The 20,246-nt window shown below is 45.5% G+C and overlaps 1 long non-coding RNA gene across 1 annotated transcript in view; it reads right to left on the minus strand.

Annotated features, from left to right (window-relative positions):
* LOC141088407 (uncharacterized) overlaps nt 1-16,650 on the minus strand; it is a 44,862-nt gene extending 28,212 nt beyond the window's left edge. The window contains exon 1 of the long non-coding RNA XR_012231952.1: nt 16,622-16,650. This is a non-coding gene — a long non-coding RNA (uncharacterized lncRNA). The remainder of the gene's footprint in view (nt 1-16,621) is intronic.
* Between the last annotated feature and the right edge of the window lie 3,596 nt (nt 16,651-20,246).

Below are 20,246 nucleotides of genomic sequence, written 5' to 3' on the forward strand. Positions count from 1 at the left end.
TGGCCCCGGGCCGTCTTGTAAAGAATTAGTGTGTAATTAAATGAGAATAAAGTTTATATGTGATTCGTGACGCCACCTGTGGTCTTCTGGTCAGAGGCGACCAGCGCTGTGATGCCGTTCCCCTGGGACCGTTGGTATGACGCAACTGAGGTGAAAATCGCTCTCCATAGGTAGAGCAGTAGTCCCAGGGCCATTGAGAGTAGTTTTTTTGAGGTGGTGTTGTGGTGGGGAGTGAAAATTGAAGCTGTGCCGGGTTGATGACGCAGGAAGGAAACAGATGACGCAGTTGGATGCACTTCCAAGACTTTACTCATAGTTCTGTTTGTGATACAGATGCCCGCTTTAGTGCTGAGTCCTCCAGGCAAGGGGGTCCAGTCAACTCCCAGGCAAATGAGTACACTCTTCCAACACTCCCTCTCAGTATGTACCTTCCCAGGCCGTCTCCACAATGCTGCTTTCAACTTTCCTTCCTTTCAGCATCTCACAGTCAGTGTCCCATTCCAGCTGCCGCGGATCCTGTCAGATAACGTGACTCAGGCATTTCTTTGATCCTATGTGGCTGCCTTTCTGGCGAAGATAACTGTGGTAATTCGCTGTGGCCCATAAAGTAGCCACAGCTGTCAGCTAGTTAGTTAAGTCACGATGTACACTCCACTAGGCTAGGGGCTGAGACCTCTCTGCAACCTGGATTCTTCCCCCACCTGACAGCTATCAGCGTGGGACGAGCCGCACGGGGAGCATGCTCCAACCGTGCCTCTAGAAGAACCACTCTTTCCTTCAGGGAGCTTTCCCTCAAAGCCAATCCGTCCGGCAGCTCCTCCTGACAGGAGCTGCTCCAAACACGTCCTTTCACTTCCCCTCCCTCTGAGGGAACTCACCAACTACCTACAAATCTCCCGCTCTTTTCCTAAGCTCCACCCACCTCCCAACACTCTTTATGAACCAAGCAGGGGCCATAGAGGGTGTTCTGCTGTTCAAAGTGTGTGTGGGATGCAGGTGTGGAGTGTATTCAGGTGCCCCCATCTAACCTGGTCGTGAGATACCGCACCGCTGGGTGAGGTGCAGTACCTCTGTGGCGACAGAACCCTCGAGGGGCGCCACAGTGCCATACTCAGGGACATGGCCAAGGTAAGGAAGGCTGAAAAACGACCACCTTTAAACAAGAAACATAAGATAAAATGTCAAGACTGGGCCAGGAAATATGTTAAGACAGATTTTTGTGAGGTTTTATGGACTGATGAAATGAGAGTGACTCTTGATGGGCCAGATGGATGGGCCCGAGGCTGGATCAGTAAAGGCCAGAGAGCTCCACTCTGACTCAGATGCCAGCAAGGTGGAGGTGGGGTACTGGTATGGGCTGGTATCATCAAAGATGAACTTGTGGGACCTTTTCGGGTTGAGGATAGAGTGAAGCTCAACTCCCAGACCTACACCTTCCTCAAGCACTGGTACAGGATAAAGTTGGTATCATTCAAGAAAAACATGATTTTCATGCAGGACAATGCTCCATCACATGCATCCAAATACTCCACAGCATGGCTGGCCAGTAAAGGTCTAAAAGAAGAAAAAATAATGACATGGCCCCCTTGTTCTCCTGATCTGAACCCCATAGAGAACCTGTGGTCCCTCATAAAATGTGAGATCTACAGGGAGGGAAAACAGTACACCTCTCGGAACAGTGTCTGGGAGGCTGTGGTGGCTGCTGCACGCAATGTTGATCGTAAACAGATCAAGCAACTGACAGAATCTATGGATGGAAGGCTTTTGAGTGTCATCGTAAAGAAAGGTGGCTATATTGGTCACTGATTTTTTTTTTGTTTTTGAATGTCAGAAATGTTTATTTCTAAATTTTGTGTTATATTGGTTTACCTGGTGAAAATAAACATGTGAGATGGGTATATATTTGGTTTTTATTAAGTTGGCTAATAAATCTGCACAGTAATAGTTACCTGCACAAACATATATCCTCCTAAGATAGCCAAATCTAAAAAAAAACACTCCAACTTCCAAAAATATTAAGCTTTGATATTTATGAGTCTTTTGGGTTGATTGAGAACATAGTTGTTGTTCAATAATAAAAAGAATCCTCTCAAATACAACTTGCCTAATAATTCTGCACACAGTGTAGGTGTATCCATATAAATGACCCACCCTGTACTACAGCACCCCTTCCTAGCAGCAGGAGTAGGCACCCTAGAAGAACACGAGAATGCTGCCAACGCTCGGACCTCGTCTATCGCTGGTCTGACCTGTCACACCCTTATAAATTGATGGACAGAAATCAACATTCCCTGACTCACTTTATACAGTTAATACTACAACGTCAAAAGGACCAAGCATAAATTGATTTTATAGAATGCTCACGTAGGCACTCTATGATATAGCAAAAAAAAATGGGAAATCATACAATCACAAATGATAGTGTGTCATATCCTCAATCTGGTACACAGAGAAAGGACATTCGTGATAATTGCTGCGAATCTGCTTAACTACTACCACACATTATATGCAGATGTCAATAGTGCCATTTACTGCCATACAGAGCATTCATTTAATTGATACAAATAGGTATGTAATCCCCAATAGGGTAAATGGTATAAATAGAAGTTGGGCTACAGGACCTAGTATTTATAGATGTATGCCATAGCAGGCAAAAAGGCTAATAATATGCAACATGTTTGCCTTGATAAGCAAAGAAATAAACATCAAATAGCCACTGAATTTGAAGTAATCCTATAGGAATAACTAGATAGATACAAAAGGGTCAGAAGGGTCAGAAAGGGTCAAAAGGGTCAGAAAGACAGATAAAGGGGTGATGCCCCACAGATACAGCTTAGATTACAAATTATATCCCCATATATATATATATATATATATATATATATATATATATATATATATACGAATGTACCGCCTTCCTTATTTGGCCTGTTACCCATTCAATGAAATAGCAGGAAAAGGCCGCAGCCGCAGGCATAGTGTTAGGAGATGTGACTGCTCTACCCGGCCACCGGCGATGCACTGACAGGAGGTAATCGCTCCCGCAGTGTAAAGCGCTGAGCTGCTGTGAGAGAGGTCACACAAGTTTGTGATGAACTCCTGTGAACTTTCTCAAGCAGTGGTGGTGCCTTGACAGATCATCGGAACTCATCAACTGATGGCAGTTCAGTGCTATACACTGCAGGAGCGATTACTTCCTGTGCCAGTGTATAGCCAGCTGTCTTTGAGAGCAGTCACATTAGTGACTGCTCTCAAAGTCATCAAGATCGTCGTGGGACATTATGGATTATTATCTTATCTGTGGACAAGTGAGGAATATTGTGGTTTATTATTTTTTTTTGGTGCAGGAAATGTTGGCTTCAGTGGATTAGGCGTTCGGTAAGTATGGTTTAATCAAGATTCATTAACCCCTTCCTGACATGAGACAGATGATCGCGGTAGACGTACTATCCCATCCATGGGACCCGGGCCCCTATGCCCATGGACGGGATAGTACGTCTACCGCGATCAGCGGCGCCCACGTGGTGAGCGCTGCTGATCGTGGCCGGGTGTCAGCTGATTATCACAGCTGACACCCGGCACAATGTGTCAGGGGCGGTCACGGACCGCCCCGACACGTTAACGCCTTGCACACCGCGATCAAACATGATCGCGGTGTACCGGGGGTTAAAGGGAAGCATCGGCAGGGAGGGGGCTCCCTCCGTGCTCCCCTGAGCCCCCCACGGCAGAGCAATGTGCAGCGCTGCTGCCGGGGGCTCCTTTCCTGCAGGCCCCCGAATCCAAGATGGTGACGGGGGCCTTCGGGGGCCTGCAGGAAGCTGGCTTCCTCAGTGCCTGCAAAGCGCAGGCATGAGGAAGCCTTGTGCACTGCCTGTGACAGATCGCTGTTCTGGCACACTGATCTGTGATGTGACAGATCATTGATCTGTCACAGAACAGTGATGTCCCACCTGGGACTATTTAATAAAGTAAAAAAAAAAAATAAAAAAAAGTGTTAAAATAATTTAAAAAAAATCGCCAAATAAATTACAAAAAAAAAAAAAAATATTCCCCCAAATAAATCCATTTTTTGAAAATAATAAAAAAAAACAATAAAAGTACACATATTAGGTATCGCCGCGTCCGTAACGACCCGCCCTATAAAACTGTCCCATTAGTTAACCCCTTTAGTGAACCCCTTAAAAAATAAAAATAAAAAACGAAGCAAAAAATAATGATTTATTATCATACCGCCAAACAAAAAGTGTAATAACGCGCGATCAAAAAGACGCATATAAATATCCATGGTACCGCTGAAAACGCCATCTTGTCCTGCAAAAAACGAGCCGCCACCCAGCATCATCAGCGGAAAAATAAAAAAGTTATAGTTATAGCTCGCAGAATAAAGCGATGCAAAAATAATTTTTTATATAAAATAATTTTCATTGCATAAAACCGACAAAACATAAAAAAAGACATAAATGAGGTATCGCTGTAACCGTACTGACCCGAAGAATAAAACCGCTTTATCAATTTTACCGCACGCGGAACGGTGTAAACGCACCCCCCCAAAGTAAATTCATGAAACGCTGGTTTTTGTTCATTCTGCGTCCCAAAAATCGGAATAAAAAGCAATCAAAAAATGTCACATGCCCAAAAATGGTACCAATAAAAACGTCAACTCGTCCCGCAAAAAATAAGACCTCAAATGACTCAGTGGGTCAAAATACGGAAAAATTATAGCTATCAATATGTGGTGATGCAAAAACTATTTTTACAATAAAAAGCGTCTTTTAGCGTGCGACCACCGCCAAACATAAAAACCGCCATAAATAGTAAATCAAACCCCCCGTTATCACCCCCTTAGTTAGGGAAAAATAATAAAATTAAAAAAATGTATTTATTTCCATTTTTCCATTTTTCCATTACAGTTAGGGTTAGGGCTAGGGTTAGGGTTAGGGCTGAGATTAGGGTTCGTGTTGGGGTTCGGGTTGGAGTTAGAATTGGGGGTTTCCACTGTTTGGGCACATCAGGGGTTCTCCAAATGCAACATGGCGTCTGATTTCAATTCCAGCCAATTCTGAGTTGAAAAAGTCAAATGGTGCTCCTTCCCTTCCAAGCTCTGACATGCGCCCAAACAGTGTTTTACCCCCACATGTAGGGTATCAGCCTACTCAGGACAAATTGCAAAACAATTTTTGTGGTCCAATTTATCCTGTTACCCTTAGGAAAATAAAAAATTGGGGGCAAAAATATCATTTTTGTGGAAAAAAATGATTTTTTTATTTTCACGTCCGAGCGTTATAAACTTCTGTGAAGCACTTGGGGGTTCAAAGTGCTCACAACACATCTAGATAAGTTCCGTGGGGGGTCTAGTGCCCAAAATGGGGTCACTTGTGGGGAGTTTCAATAGTTTAGGTACATCAGGGGCTCTCCAAACGCACATGACACCCGCAGACCATTCCATCAAAGTCTGCATTCCAAAACGTCACTGCTTCCCTTCCGAGCCCCGACGTGTGTCCATACAGTAGTTTTCTCCCACATATGGGGTGTCAGCGTACTCATGACAAATTGGACAACAACTTTTGGGGTCCAATTTCTCCTGTTACCCTTGGGAAAATGAAGAAATTGGGGACTAATTGATCATGTTTGTGGAAAAAAATACGATTTTTTTATTATCATGCCCGGGCATTATAAACTTCTGTGAAGCCCTTGGGGGTTCAAAGTGCTCACCACACATCTAGATAAGTTCCTTAGGGGGTCTTGTTTCCAAAATGGGGTCATTTGTGGGGGGTTTCCACTGTTTAGGTACATTAGGGGCTCTCCAAAGGCAGCATGACAACCGCAGAACATTCCCTCAAAGTCTGCATTCCAAAACGTCACTACTTCCCTTCCGAACCCCCACGTGTGTCCATACAGTAGTTTTCTCCCACATATGGGGCGTCAGCGTACTCAGGACAAATTGGACAACAACTTTTGGGGTTCAATTTCTCCTGTTACCCTTGGGAAAATAAAAAAATTGGGGACTAATTGATCATGTTTGTGGAAAAAATACGATTTTTTTATTTTCATGCCCGGGCATTATAAACTTCTGTGAAGCCCTTGGGGGTTCAAAGTGCTCACCTCACATCTAGATAAGTTCCTTAGGGGGTCTAGTTTTCAAAATGGTGTCATTTGTGGGGGGTTTCCACTGTTTAGGTACATTAGGGGCTCTCCAAAGGCAACATGACACCCGCAGACCATTCCATCAAAGTCTGCATTCCAAAACGTCACTACTTCCCTTCCGAGCCCCGACGTGTGCCCATACAGTAGTTTTCTCCCACATATGGGGTATCAGCATACTCAGGAGAAATTGGACAACAACTTTTGGGGTCCAATTTCTCCTGGTACCCTTGGGAAAATAAAAAAATGGTGACTAAAAGATCATGTTTGTGGAAAAAATACGAATTTTTTATTTTCACGCCCGGGCGTTATAAACATCTGTGAAGCACTGGGGGGTTCAAAGTGCTCACCACACATCTAGATAAGTTCCTTGGGGGTCTAGTTTACAAAATGGTGTCATTTGTGGGGGGTTTCCACTGTTTAGGTACATCAGGGGTTTTCCAATCGCGACATGGTGTCCGATCTCAATTCCAGTCAAAAACGTCAAATGGCGCTGCTTCCCTTCCGAGCTCTGCCATGCGCCCAAATAGTGGTTTACCCCCACATGTGGGGTATCAGCGTACTCAGGACAAATTGCACAATAACTTTTAGGGTCCTGTTACCCTTTGGAAAATAAATAAGATTTTTTAATTGTACCGCTGTACGTTATAAACTTCTGTAAAGCCCTTGTGGGTTTAAAGTTCTCACCACATATCTAGATAAGTTCCTTGGGGGGTCTAGTTTCCAAAATGGGGTCACTTGTAGGGGTTTCCACTGTTTAGGTACATCAGGGACTCTCCAAACGTGACATGGCGTCCGATCTGAATTCCAGACAATTTTGCATTGAAAAAGTCAAACGGCGCTCCTTCCATTCTGAGCTCTGCCATGCGCCGAAACAGTCGTTCCCCCCCACATATCAGGTATTAGCGTACTCAGGACAAATTGCACAATAACTTTTGCAGTCCAATTTCTCCTGTTACCCTTGGTAAAATAAAAAAAATTGAACCTGAAGTATTTTTTTTGTGAAAAAAAGTTAGATGTTCATTTTTTTTTAAATATTCAAAAAAATTCCTATGACGCACCTAAAGGGTTAATAAACTTCTTGAATGTGGTTTTGAGCACCTTAAGGGGTGCAGTTTTTAGAATGGTGTCACTTTTGGGTATTTTCTATCATATAGACCCCTCAAAGTGGCCTCAAATGTGATGTGGTCCGTAAAAATAAAATGGTGTTGTAAAAATGAGAAATCGCTGGTCAACTTTTAACCCTTATAACTTCCTAACAAAAAAAAATTTTGGTTCCAAAATTGTGCTGATGTAAAGTAAACATGTGGGAAATGTTAGCTATCACGTTTTTTGGGTGCCATATCTCTGTGATTTAAGGGCATAAAAATTCAAAGTTGGAAAATTGCGAAATTTTCAAAATTTTCACCAAATTTCCGTTTTTCTCACAAATAAACGCAAGTTATTTGAATGAAATTTTACCACTAACATGAAGTACAATATGTCACGAGAAAACAATGTCAGAATCACCGGGATCCATGGAAGCGTTCCAGAGTTATGACCTCATAAATGTACAGTGGTCAGAGTTGTAAAAATTGGCCCGGTCATGAACGTGCAAACCACCCTTGGGGGTGAAGGGGTTAAAGGAGTATGTGTTTTAACCTACCCTTAAAACTATTCATGTCTTTGTCATCGGACAAACTTACAAAATCAGCAAGGGAGCAAATACTTATTTCCCCCACTGTATGTATGTATATATATATATATATATATATATATTGTATATACACATCACTTAATTCGACATAATACATTAACAAAATTCGACATAATACCTCTATTAACATACGCCATAGAATCATAGAATGGTAGAGTTGGAAGGGACCTCCTGGGTCATCTGGTCCAACCCCCTGCTCAAAGCAGGATTTACTAAATTATCCAAGACAGATGTCTGTCCAGCCTCTGTTTGAAGACTTCCATGGAAGGTGAAGGCACCACCTCTCGTGGCAGCCTGTTCCACTCACTGATCACTGTCAAAATGTTATATGTCATATACTGCTGACATACGCAGCACCCCAGTAGTTGGACAATGTCTGGGTATAAAATTTGTGTCTGACAGTGAAACAACTGGCCCTTCCCCTGTGTTACATCCATCCCAATCTGCTGTCCAGGAAGCAGGCACTGGTACCTTCTGTCCACAACCTGCAGTTGCACATACAGTAAGAACATTCAGCAACCATGTCCACTTTTTGGTCTCAGCGCAGTGTTCAGTTTTCCCTTGTCAGCATAAATGTCTCTTTCCAAATTGTTAGTTAGATAGAGCGGGCATACATATTCGTTAGCACTTTACATTGTCCGGTGCTGGCCAAAGACCATTTCTGGCTTTTCCAGGCTCCTATATGAGACTTGTGTCTATTTATTAAACCTTTGCTTCCCTTAAATGTTCTAAATTATAGTAAAAAAAAAAATTGTTTGGATATTGGCCAGTTTCTGTACATTTTAAGCAGAGAGACTGGGTTAATACGCTCCACAGACCTATTCAGGCCGCAGCCATACAAATATTGGAACATGATCATTGCCACACTAAGGCTTTTACCTGAGCTCTGTAGCACTGCCTGTCACCTGAGTAGTACACTCCACAGACCTCGTCACTCTCTGGGACATATTCTGTAATTACTTTGTTGTTGCTCAATACCATGTAAAAAATAAATTCTGCTTGGTTTGATAGTTTCCAGAAGAAGTGCGTAGGCTTGTGCAGATTGGTCAATGGCACTCCTCTTTCCATTGAGGATGCTGCTTCCAAGTAAAATGAGGCTTGTACATATTTCTGACATGAGCACAATACAGGCCCTTGCTTGCATACACTGCTTTCCGAATTTAATTCTAATGCTTTTGATGTCTGGTAAAATCCAATTTACTGACATTGATCATACAGCTCCCCCAACTCCAGTATTATATTCACCTTACAGCGGCTTTACCCGCTATGACAGTGGCTCTATTTGGATCCGATGGCCAAAATGAACTGTGGAGCTCACAAAACTCAGGTTTCATGGCACCTGATGGCACAATGCTAATTGGCAGCGAGGGCCGCATAATGAAATGGTTGTGGGCATGGTGGTGGTGTCGGGCAAAGCCCAAAATTCAAATTGGAGTGGCAGCTAAAACATGCCTAAGTGCTGGAAAATATGCATTCCACTATCTAGCTAACAATTTTGAATGAGGGAGGGACCTCCCAAATGTAGGAGTGAGAGCCCTGCCAAATGTATGATACAGGGCCACCTGAGGACCCTTCACAAACTCAGGTTTCATGGCACCTGCTGGACCTCTGAAAATGTAAAGCGAGGTCTGCAAAAAGACAAGACGGTGGACGTGGTGGTGGCGGCCAAAGCCCAAAATTCAAATGGGCATGTTTTAGCTGGAATTGTAAAGTGCTGGGGAATATGTATTCTACTATCTAGCAAACAATTTTGAATGAGGGCGGGACCTTCCAAATGTATAAGTGAGGGTCTTCACAAATGTAAAAGGAAAAACTAAAGCCAAAATGCTACATGTAAACATATGCTAAAGGGGAAGTATACCATAATTTTTTCATTATTATTATTTTGCGATATATACAAGTAATTATGAAGGAAAAAATGTTTCTTAGCATTTTTTACTGTAAATAACAAATTTAGGTTTGGTTTGGTAGGTCTTCTTATAAATCCATAAAACCGGCACAACAGTTTGACAACATTATTCTCAGATACCTTATGTGAGTCAGAAAGGCATGCAGGCATCTTCTTCATGCTGTTCCCATTTAGTTTTAGCACTTTCCCACCCATTTCAGCCTTTTTTGTCATGCCCCCAGACCTGTTTGTTTTGTCCAGCAGAAAAATATTCGGCTTTCCCATTATCTTGTATTGCATTCGTTATTTGGTGTGAATACCCTAATATTAGAAATTATTCGGACTGAATTTCCCAAATCCAAATATTTCACTCTTCGATTATCACTATTTATGAGCCTAGGAGTCCCACTACCTAACAATTTTAACAGAATATGTATGAGAGCCTGTAGTGCTAAGATGATAATGACCATCAGGAATCCATATTGGTAGCCTGTCTTTAAGGAACCTTTAAGATATTAGACAGTAACAGTTCAGTTTATATTAGCCTTGTATTTTCTTTAATTTTGCCAACACCTGGACCACATAGCTCCTTTATCAACGTTTAGTGGGAAAGCATACCTTTACAGTATCATTCAATCACTGAATAGTTTTGTTATTAATGTTTAGTGAGACGTGTTGTGTTTATAGTATGGTAGAACATTCGGTACCAGGAGAGTTTTTGGCATGGTTTATCCGGTGATGTATTTGTCCGATGTTGATTGACATCTGGGGAGTTGGCTACTCAGCCAGAGGGATGCTATGTCGGACGAATTGAACTTGTTAGGGCTTGTGTAATACTTGGTTATGCAAGCATTCGTTTCTAAACAATACACAAGTTGGGGAAGACTTCAGCTAAGACAGTAGCCCTGTTAACCTGTGGACTTAAAAGGGGATGCCCATGACTCCACAGTGTGGAACCCAGGAATTTCTCTGTCTTCGCTGTTCTGCTTCTCACAGCTGATATTCCTGGACAGATGATGTGCTGTTCCTGGTGAAGTTTTTCCTGTGCAGTGTGCAATGTAAGTACTTTACCTTTGTGATTTATATTATGCAAAAATGTACGCAATATCACACTATTTCCTATTTTCTGTAATCATTTAATTATTATAATAAAATTAATTGCCTTCTTTAAAGCCGTATCCGACCCCTTTAAATACTTGGCAAAACAGACCCTCCTTTATGCGTAATGCAGTGTGTATCAGAGTACATCTTCCTTCTAATTTTTGGCAGTTCTTGCATTGTCTGCATAAGCTTTGTGAGTCTCTTCTTCATAAATTAAACAGGATGTGTCTGACCATGTCACATATACCACATGCCCAGATAAGGTAGTAAAATTTTTAAATTACATTTATCGGTGACTACTATGTCTATTACTATGTGCATACTATGTCGTCTACTGTAGTCATAGGTGACGGAGAAATGTGGTGAGAGATGGCCCGGTTATTAAAGGGGAGGAGGAGGCAGGGTTTTTTTTTCCTCTTTTTTTACTTTTGAAAAATGTACAGGTCATTATACAGGAAAGAATGTTTCCTAACTTTTTTTTTCCATAAAATCCATTTTATCTTCAGTTTTGTATGTTTTATTGTCAGTCCGTAAAAGTGGAGTAATACTCTGACAACATTGTTCCCACCAGTGACATGGGAGTCAGAGATGCATCCAGGCATCTTTCCCATACTATTCCCAATACATTTGAGCACTGTTTCTATCCATTTCAGTTATTTTCCTGCCTACCCAGCCTTCCTGTCAGAGTCTTCTGCAAAAATCTTTCAGTTTGCCATTGACTTTCATTATACTCAGTATTCAAGTCGATCCCATCCAAGCAGGGCTGTGGAGTCGGTAAGCCAAACCTGCGACTCCGACTCCGACTCCTCAATTTCCCTTACACCGACTCCGACTCCAACTCCGATTCCGACTCCACGACTCCGACTCCGACTCCCACACATATTGCTTATATTTAAGTGAAAAATTTATTGTAGTACAATGTGAATCTCAGACATTTAATCATTTTTATGATCCAATAATCAAGATATTTAGATAGAACAGAATATATATTGGTGTACTACCCGGTTTTCATTCTTTTTGGTACAGATACGATATGGATAGACAGATATGGATAAATGGATAGATAGAGCAGATTTCTAATCTGCTTTTGCTATTGAAAACATTATCTATGAGCTCAAAAACCTTTCAGGTGATGCAGTTTTTTAAAAAGATGATCAGCTTTTGCAGCTGAAAAACGTATCCTCAAAAAACACAGGAAAAACGTTGTGTGTGAATGTAGCCTTAGATCAGGAATATAACAGCCATTTATAGGACATTTCATAACTTTCCCAAACTCCTATGAAAAAATATTCAGCACATCCTGCATTGAATTACTGTACCCAATTTATTATATATTTTAGGAGTCGGAGTCGGTCCATTTTATACCGACTCCAACTCCGACTCCGACTCCACCAAAATGAGCACCGACTCCACAGCCCTGCATCCAAGTGTTCTACCTGCTCGATTTAAGTAGTGAGCACTTGAGCATTTTATTGCTCGATCATCACTAGTCAGGATGGCAGACATCTGACCCTGTATGATAACGAGAGTTCGGCCTTTGGTGCTTGACTTGCAGCATCTGGACATCGGGTACTGACCGACGCAGTCAGGACTTCGAACTTTGACCGGTGTAGCCTGGGCTTCTGCATTTGACCCACAATGTCCTGCTGGTCTCGGCTCCCAGGCCCCTCATAGCCACTCTGTCTCTGCACTCCGCCCTCACACATCTCTATTCTCTCACTGGTTGATGCTAAATGACTTCCCGGTTTTCGCTCTGCCATTTTATACTTGGCAACTGCGCCACAGCTACCACCTAACTTCTCTTCAACTACATGCCCTCACAAACACTTCCTCCATCTTCCGGTTGTACCTTACTCGGCTTGCTCAGCAGATGGCGACATCTGATCACAAGTATCATAGAGGTCTGACAAATCGCACCTTCAACTCCCCACCTCCTTAAACATGTGGACTGTGCCCAGGGTGCAACCTTTTCTGAATACAACTAATATAAGGGCTGGGGAATCTGTTGGCACTATAGAAAAAAAAAAATTTCTGCAGTGATGCATAGACATCGGTTCACATAAGAGAGAGAAAGTGTGCTTTTTTTTAAAAGAATAAATTGTAGGAGGAAGGACCGGAACAATAAAGGCCACGGTATCTCTGGGCCGGAACGTTTGGGACTGCCACTAGTATTGCGTGGGGACAGAGAACCTGCCTGGGACAGACCTGTGACCCCTGCTGCCAAGGGCGGGTCTGACTTAAAAGAGCTGTGCGCTGGAACCTGGGGCTTCTGGCAGGAAGACAGGAGGCACGGCAGGTGAAGGTTTGCTCCCTCCCTGCGGGTGACACTACTGATGGCAGACTGCACTTGAGTGCGTACCCCCCAACATCCAGCAACAGCACCGCTGACCGCTGGCAGGAAACGCTGACCGTACTGCACAATTCTTGACCGCTGACAGCATGGAGTGCACTACTCCCGTCGGAGACTTCAACTTTACAGCGCAGCTGCAGCCTTGAAACTAGAACCCTCCGTCTCATTTGCTGAAACAACAGCCAATGGTACCTGGGCATACAGCAGCCCACCAAAAGTTCCCGGACTCTTCTTCACCACTAAGAGACAGTGCCTCCGATACATCCAGGACCGCTTTCTCAACGTGACGCGCCGACTGCAGCACCACCGTGGGATCTTCCAACCACCTCCCTCCGGACGACAGAGTCTGATAAGTTGAACCCTGGGTTTTTTTTTTCCCGCCGTTAGCAAATCTTTTTTTTGTTACCGTTGTTGACAGCTGAAGGCAAACTGTCACTGCTTTATACTGAACTTCCACATATTTGCCGTGCACTACTGCTGTGCATCTTGTATATATTAACTCCTTGCGTGGAGAAAGCGTTGTTATCCTTTTCTCTGGTTATATAAAAACAACCGTTAACACTTGCTCTGCCTCCTGCTCGTCACTGCATCCTACGCACCTGCTAGTATCCTACAAAATCACTTTAGCGCATGCAATGGAGGCTTTCATACTGGCTACAGCTGTTGCAGGTGATGCCATGCAAGTTATAAAACCCCTGCTATCAGTGTCCTCCCCCCCATTTGACCTCTTTTTGTTCCTTGATCACACAACTTGGTAGGTGAAATCAATTAATCCTGTAATCCTAATACGTAGATTGATGGTCACAAATAATAGTATTGTTCAGTGGAAAAGGACCACAGTACTATGGCAGAAACAGTGAACCATTATAATATCACTTTTCACCGCATTGGTATGTTGATAAAGTGCTATATATATATTGATAATCCTTTGAGTAAACTAATTTACAGCTTATAACGCTTACGTCACTATCATCACTATAGGGATAGCCACACCTGGGATGTGCTTGTACCCCAAGTTTCTAGTAGTGTATTTTCAGCTTTGTGCTGTCCATGTACAGCACGGACTGACACAGACAAACGCCTGTATTCACTAAATTTAATGATAATAATTCTACCAAGTGTATTTTGCTAGTGATAAAGAGATAAGACTCCTATACAATGAAGATACAAGACCGAATTAAGCGCACATGTCCAGTAATCATCTGTTTGACGCAGATCCAGCAGCAATCGGTTATCTGAGCAGGACAAAAAAAAAGTTGTTACAATCCATCTTTTAATTATTATTAGCAGCCTTCAGCTCAATCTCGAGCCATGGTGACTTGATGGATGTAATAAATTACATAAATTCATAACTTACAATCCATTAGTCCCAAGGGGATTAATGAATCCCTTTCTTTTTCATGCTTCATTGATTCTTAAATGCTATTCCTGGTGTGCTGCAAACAACTATAAAGCATGGAATCCTGCTTTAATCCTTCATAATCAGAAACACAGGAAGATATTTTTCTTTATTAAATATCAAACCCATAAGTGTTCTAATCCCATTCACTCCCTATCATCTTACCCAAGACGGATCTCGTAGGCTGGTTTCACATTCGCGCTTTTTAAGCGCACGCACGGCCGGGGGTAGCTCCGCCCCCGAGCTGGCTCTCTGCCCGGCGTGCCCGCCCCTTCCTTGTAGCGCCGCCTCCTAGCGCACAGCGGCGCCTGCGATCGGCGCACCCTATCTTTAGCATAGGGTGCGCAGATCGTGCGCAGGCCGTGCGCTAGTTGCGCTTTGACCTGCGCTGCGCACTTTTGACGGTGCGCCGTGCGCGCCAAAATCCGAAAAGTTTGATTTTGGCGCGCACGGCGCACCGTCAAAAGTGCGCAGCGCAGGTCAAAGCGCAACTAGCGCACGGCCTGCGCACGATCTGCGCACCCTATGCTAAAGATAGGGTGCGCCGATCGCAGGCGCCGCTGTGCGCTAGGAGGCGGCGCTACAAGGAAGGGGCGGGCACGCCGGGCAGAGAGCCGGCTCGGGGGCGGAGCTACCCCCGGCCGTGCGTGCGTTTAAAAAGCGCGAATGTGAAACCAGCCTAATATGGGAATTATTCCTATATTTATAATCTAAGTAGCTGAAGAGCCCGGCGTTGCCCGGGCTTAGTAACTAACTGTGGTTAGTTATAACAAATTACCGTATAATGATTATATTGCACATAAAACATGTCACCTGTTTTGCACTAATTGCAATAAAGCATATCATATACACAGCCTCAGTGGTGTAAGTAACTACAAAGTTATGGGCCCCGGTGCGAACTTTCAAATGGGCCCCCCCCAATGCCAAAATACATGCACATCTCTGCTCCGTACACCTCGTACACACACATCTCTGCTCCGTACACCTCGTACACATGCGGCTCCGCTCCGTACAACTCGTACACATGCGGCTCCGCTCCGTACAACTCGTACACACACGGCTCCGCCCCGTACACCTCGTACACACACGGCTCCACTCCGTACACCTCGTACACACGGCTCCGCTCCGTACACCTCGTACACACGGCTCTGCTCCGTACACCTCGTACACGCTCCGCTCTGTACACCTCGTACACGCTCCGCTCTGTACACCTCGTACACGCTCCGCTCTGTACACCTCGTACACGCTCCGCTCCTCTCCATCCACCTCATACACATGCGGCTCTGCTCCGTACACTTCGCATGCACGTGGCTCCACTCCGTACACTTCGTACGCACGTGGCTTCTCTCCGTACATCTCGTACAAACACGGCTCCGCTCACCTCATACACACACGGCTCCACTCCGTACACTTCGTACACACACGGCTCCACTCCGTACACACACGGCTCCTCTCCATCCACGTCATACACATGCAGCTCCGCTCCGTACACTTCTTAAGCACGCAGCTTCTGTCCGTACACTTTGTACGCATGGGGCTCTGCTCACCTCGTACACACACGGCTGCGCTCTATACAAATGGATCTGCTCCGTACACCTTGTACACACGCGCTTTGCTCCGTACACCTCCTACACACGCGGCTCCGCTCTGTACACCTCCTACACACGCGGCTCCGCTCCGTACACCTCCTACACACGCGGCTCCGCTACGTACACCTCCTACACACGCGACTCCGCTCCGTGCACCTCCTACACACGCGGCTCCGCTCCGTATACCTCCTACACACATGGCTCCACTCCGTACACCTCGTACACACAAGGCTTTGCTCCGTACACCTTGTATACACATGGCTCTGCTCCGTACACCTCGTACACACATGGCTCTGCTCTGTACACCTCGTACACAGACGGCTCCACTCACCTCATACACACACAGCTGCGCTCCATACACTTCGTTCACACGGCTCTGCTCTGTACACCTTGTGCACACACACGTCTCTGCTACATCCACCCTGTAAACCCCTCCTGACCCCACGCATAAACTTACCCACATCCAGCAGTGCACCATGCACCATGCACAGCAGACTCCCGCACACACACGGAGGCTCCTGATCATGTGACCCCTGACTCCTCCCCTCCTGTGACCTCATCAGAGGTCCTGTGCGCACAGGGAAGCCAATTGCAGCCTGGCAGCCAAAGAACGGAGCTGCACAGCCAATGAGCGGCTGCAGCTCCGCGATCGGGCCCCTAAAGTCTCCGAGCCCCGTCGCAGCTGCGACCGCGGTAGTCCCACCCCTGCACCGCCTACTTATTCAGCAGCACCAGACTTTTCTCTTTAGACCTCGTTCATACGTTATTTGGTCAGTATTTTTACATCAGTATTTGTAAGCTAAAACTTGGAGTAAAACAATCAGATGAAAAGTATATTATAAACACGTCACCACTTCTGTATTTTTCTCCCACTCGTGGGTTTTGCTTAAAAATACTGAGGTAAAATACTGACCAAATACTGAACGTGTGAATGTGGCCTTAGGCTGGAGTCACACACAAGGTAGAAAAATACGGACCGTATTTTACGTCCGTAATACGCATAAATGGTCCCTAAATAATGCTCCGTATGTCAACCGTTGTCAGGGTGTGGCCGCGTATTTTTCTCATGTAAGCATCCGTGTTAGCGTGGGTGGTCTGGAGCAGGAAACTCCGGGAGTGGACCCTCTGGACCGTGGCACCGAGGGACCCCGGGCGAGCTGCCAGGTGGAATCGACCCCTATACAGGGACCGTTGGGAGCAGGCCCAGGGGTTCGAGTACCACGGTAGCCGGTACCGAGAGGGCTGGCTCAGGATGGACCGGAGTAAAACTGAGACTAGAGTAAAGAATGACAGAACAAGACTGGAACCAGGAGGCCGGAATGAAGTGAGACAGAAAACTGGAACGAGAAGGAAGGACAGGAGTAGGAACACTGGAGACAGGACTGGAGTAGGACGGCAGGAACACTGGAGGCTGGACTGGAGTAGGACGGCAGGAACACTGAAGGCAGGACTGGAGTAGGACGGCAGGAACACTGGAGACAGGACTGGAGTAGGACGGCAGGAACACTGGAGACAGGACTGGAGTAGGACGGCAGGAACACTGGAGACAGGACTGGAGCAGGACAACAGGAACACAGGAGACAGAACTGCGGAAGAGAGCAAGGAACACGGGTAGCAGGACTGAGAGGCTGTTGCGGGGAGCAGCCGAGAACGGAACTGCAGGAGCAGAGTGCACACGATGCAGCGAGGCCAGAGTGCTAGGAAACACAACGATCAGGCACCTCCCTCAGGGGGAAGCGGCCTGATATGGCCCCGTCTGGTCAGCCAATGGTCCAAAGGTGCTTCCGGGTCAGGGCACAGCCGGAGCATAAGAAGCAGGAAGGAGGCGCGGCCGCGGCCTATGGCGCATGCGCATAGCATGCAGGGAAGGCATCGGTCGCGAGCCCGTCTCAGGTGACCGCCGTGGCCGTCGGGTGGAGAGAGGCTGCGGCGAGGGAGCGGAGGCCGACTGCGGCGTGGGAGCGGAGGCCGGGTGAGTATGGCGGAGCGGTGTAACAATCCGTATATAATCCATATGGCATCCGTATCCCGTTTTTTTCTCGCAGGCTTGCAAAACGGACATTAAACAGTTTTGAGGCCAGCACATAATTTAAATCATTAGCACCAACCCTATTTATTGCCTCAACATCAGGTGGCAGCCTCCAATCTGCCCATTTTGGTGCTCTGCTTGTGTGGGGGTCTTGCTGGTTGTTAGCAAACATGTCTGACACACTTCAGTTCACCCCAACTGACCGTGTTCTCTTCAACTGGGTTTTGTCCAGTCGCTTTGGCCAGCCATACCCAGTGATTGTAGATCCGAGGAGGAGGAGACGCATGTGGGTCCATCCACTTTTGAGGCAACGACTCACAAGAGGTCATTTTCCAGCCCCTCTATTCTTCTCTGCGGGATCATCCGGAAAAATTTTACAAATACTGTCGCATGAGCCATGCAACATTTGATCTACTCTTGGAGACAGTGCGCCCTGGGATCCTGGGATAACCTTTCAGGACAAAAGGATGCGTCAAGCTAGATCTGCAGAGGAGCGACTTCTACTCACATTACGGTATGTACTACACAACCACATTCTCTATGTTCATGATGTGTTGCCCAAACTCTGTTTTTTATTTGGTCCAAAGTTTAATGCCCTCATCTTATTCCAGATATATATAAACTTACAGACCAGAATGTTATGTGTAATATGTACTGAATATCACGTAGTGATTGTGCGACCAAATATATGTGTTACTTTTTTGGAAGTGCATTGAGCAGCAAGGTGGTGTGCTGGTAAAAGGGGGAAAAAAAACAAAAACAAAAAAAATCTTTTAAATCTTCTGCCTGAGCTAGTGTGAACGAGCTGAGTGTGACCTGAGCGTAAGTGCGAACTGTGGTAAGTGTGTGACTTGAGATTCAGTGACTTTAGATTCAGAGAGTTTCCAAGGGAGGTCTTACTAAATTGCTGTTATATTATATTAATACTTTTTTTCTTTTTTTTTTAATTTATTTTTGCTTATCTTATTGTCTGGTGCAATCCCCATTAGGATGTGCTCCACTATTGCCAATGCCATCCAGTGCACGTCTTGCCGCATGTATGAAATCCTTGAACAGCCGGTCGAGGGTGCATACTGCTGTGCGAGATGTGAGCACGTTGTGCATTTGGAAGCCCAGATACTGGATCTAAATGTGCAGCTGGCAACACTGAGATCCATAGACAATATGGAAAGGAGTCTTCTGCTCACTGAGCAGACGCTCAATGGGATAGATGAGGGGGGGGATGCTAGGTTGGAGCTGCAGGACAATGAAGCAGCTAGCTGGGTGACAGTTAGAAGGCGGGGTAGAGGGAAGAGCACCATGGAGGCTAGTCCTGATCTGGCACACCCCAATAAGTTTGCTAAGTTGGCAGATGAGCGGAGTGTTAGTGCAGGAGTAGCACTGCTGCAGCAAGGCATGTCCTCTGAAAGCCGGAGGAGTGTCTGCTCCAGTAAGGGGGGAAATAGGAGAGCAGGGCAGGCCAGACAGGTTCTGGTAGTGGGAGACTCAATTATTAGGGGAACAGATAGGGCAATCTGTCACAAAGACAGGGATCGTCGAACGGTGTGCTGCCTACCTGGCGCTCAAGTCCGACACATCGCTGATCAGGTTGACAGATTACTGGGAGGGGCTGGTGAGGATCCAGTGGTCATGGTGCACATTGGCACAAATGACAAAGTTAGAGGTAGGTGGAAGGTCCTTAAAGATGATTTCAGGGAATTAGGCTGTAAGCTTAAAGCAAGGACCTCCAAGGTGGTATTTTCGGAAATACTTCCTGTACCACGTGCCACACCAGAGAGGCAACGGGAGATTAGGGAGGTTAATAAGTGGCTCAGGAATTGGTGTAGGAAGGAGGGGTTTGGGTTCCTGCAGAACTGGGCCGACTTCTCAGTTGGCTACAGGTTCTACGCTAGGGACGGGCTGCACCTCAATGGGGAGGGTGCAGCTGTGCTGGGGGAGAAAATGGCTAGAAGGTTGGAGGAGTGTTTAAACTAGGGATGGGGGGGAGGGTATTCCTTTTATAGGAGGGGAAGACAGTGCAGCTAGAGACCTGGGCACAAATATGACATTGGGG

This window comes from Dendrobates tinctorius, unplaced genomic scaffold (assembly GCF_039654945.1).
Source record: "Dendrobates tinctorius isolate UK_male_01 unplaced genomic scaffold, ASM3965494v1 ptg000003l, whole genome shotgun sequence".
Classification (NCBI taxonomy): Eukaryota; Metazoa; Chordata; class Amphibia; order Anura; family Dendrobatidae; genus Dendrobates; species Dendrobates tinctorius.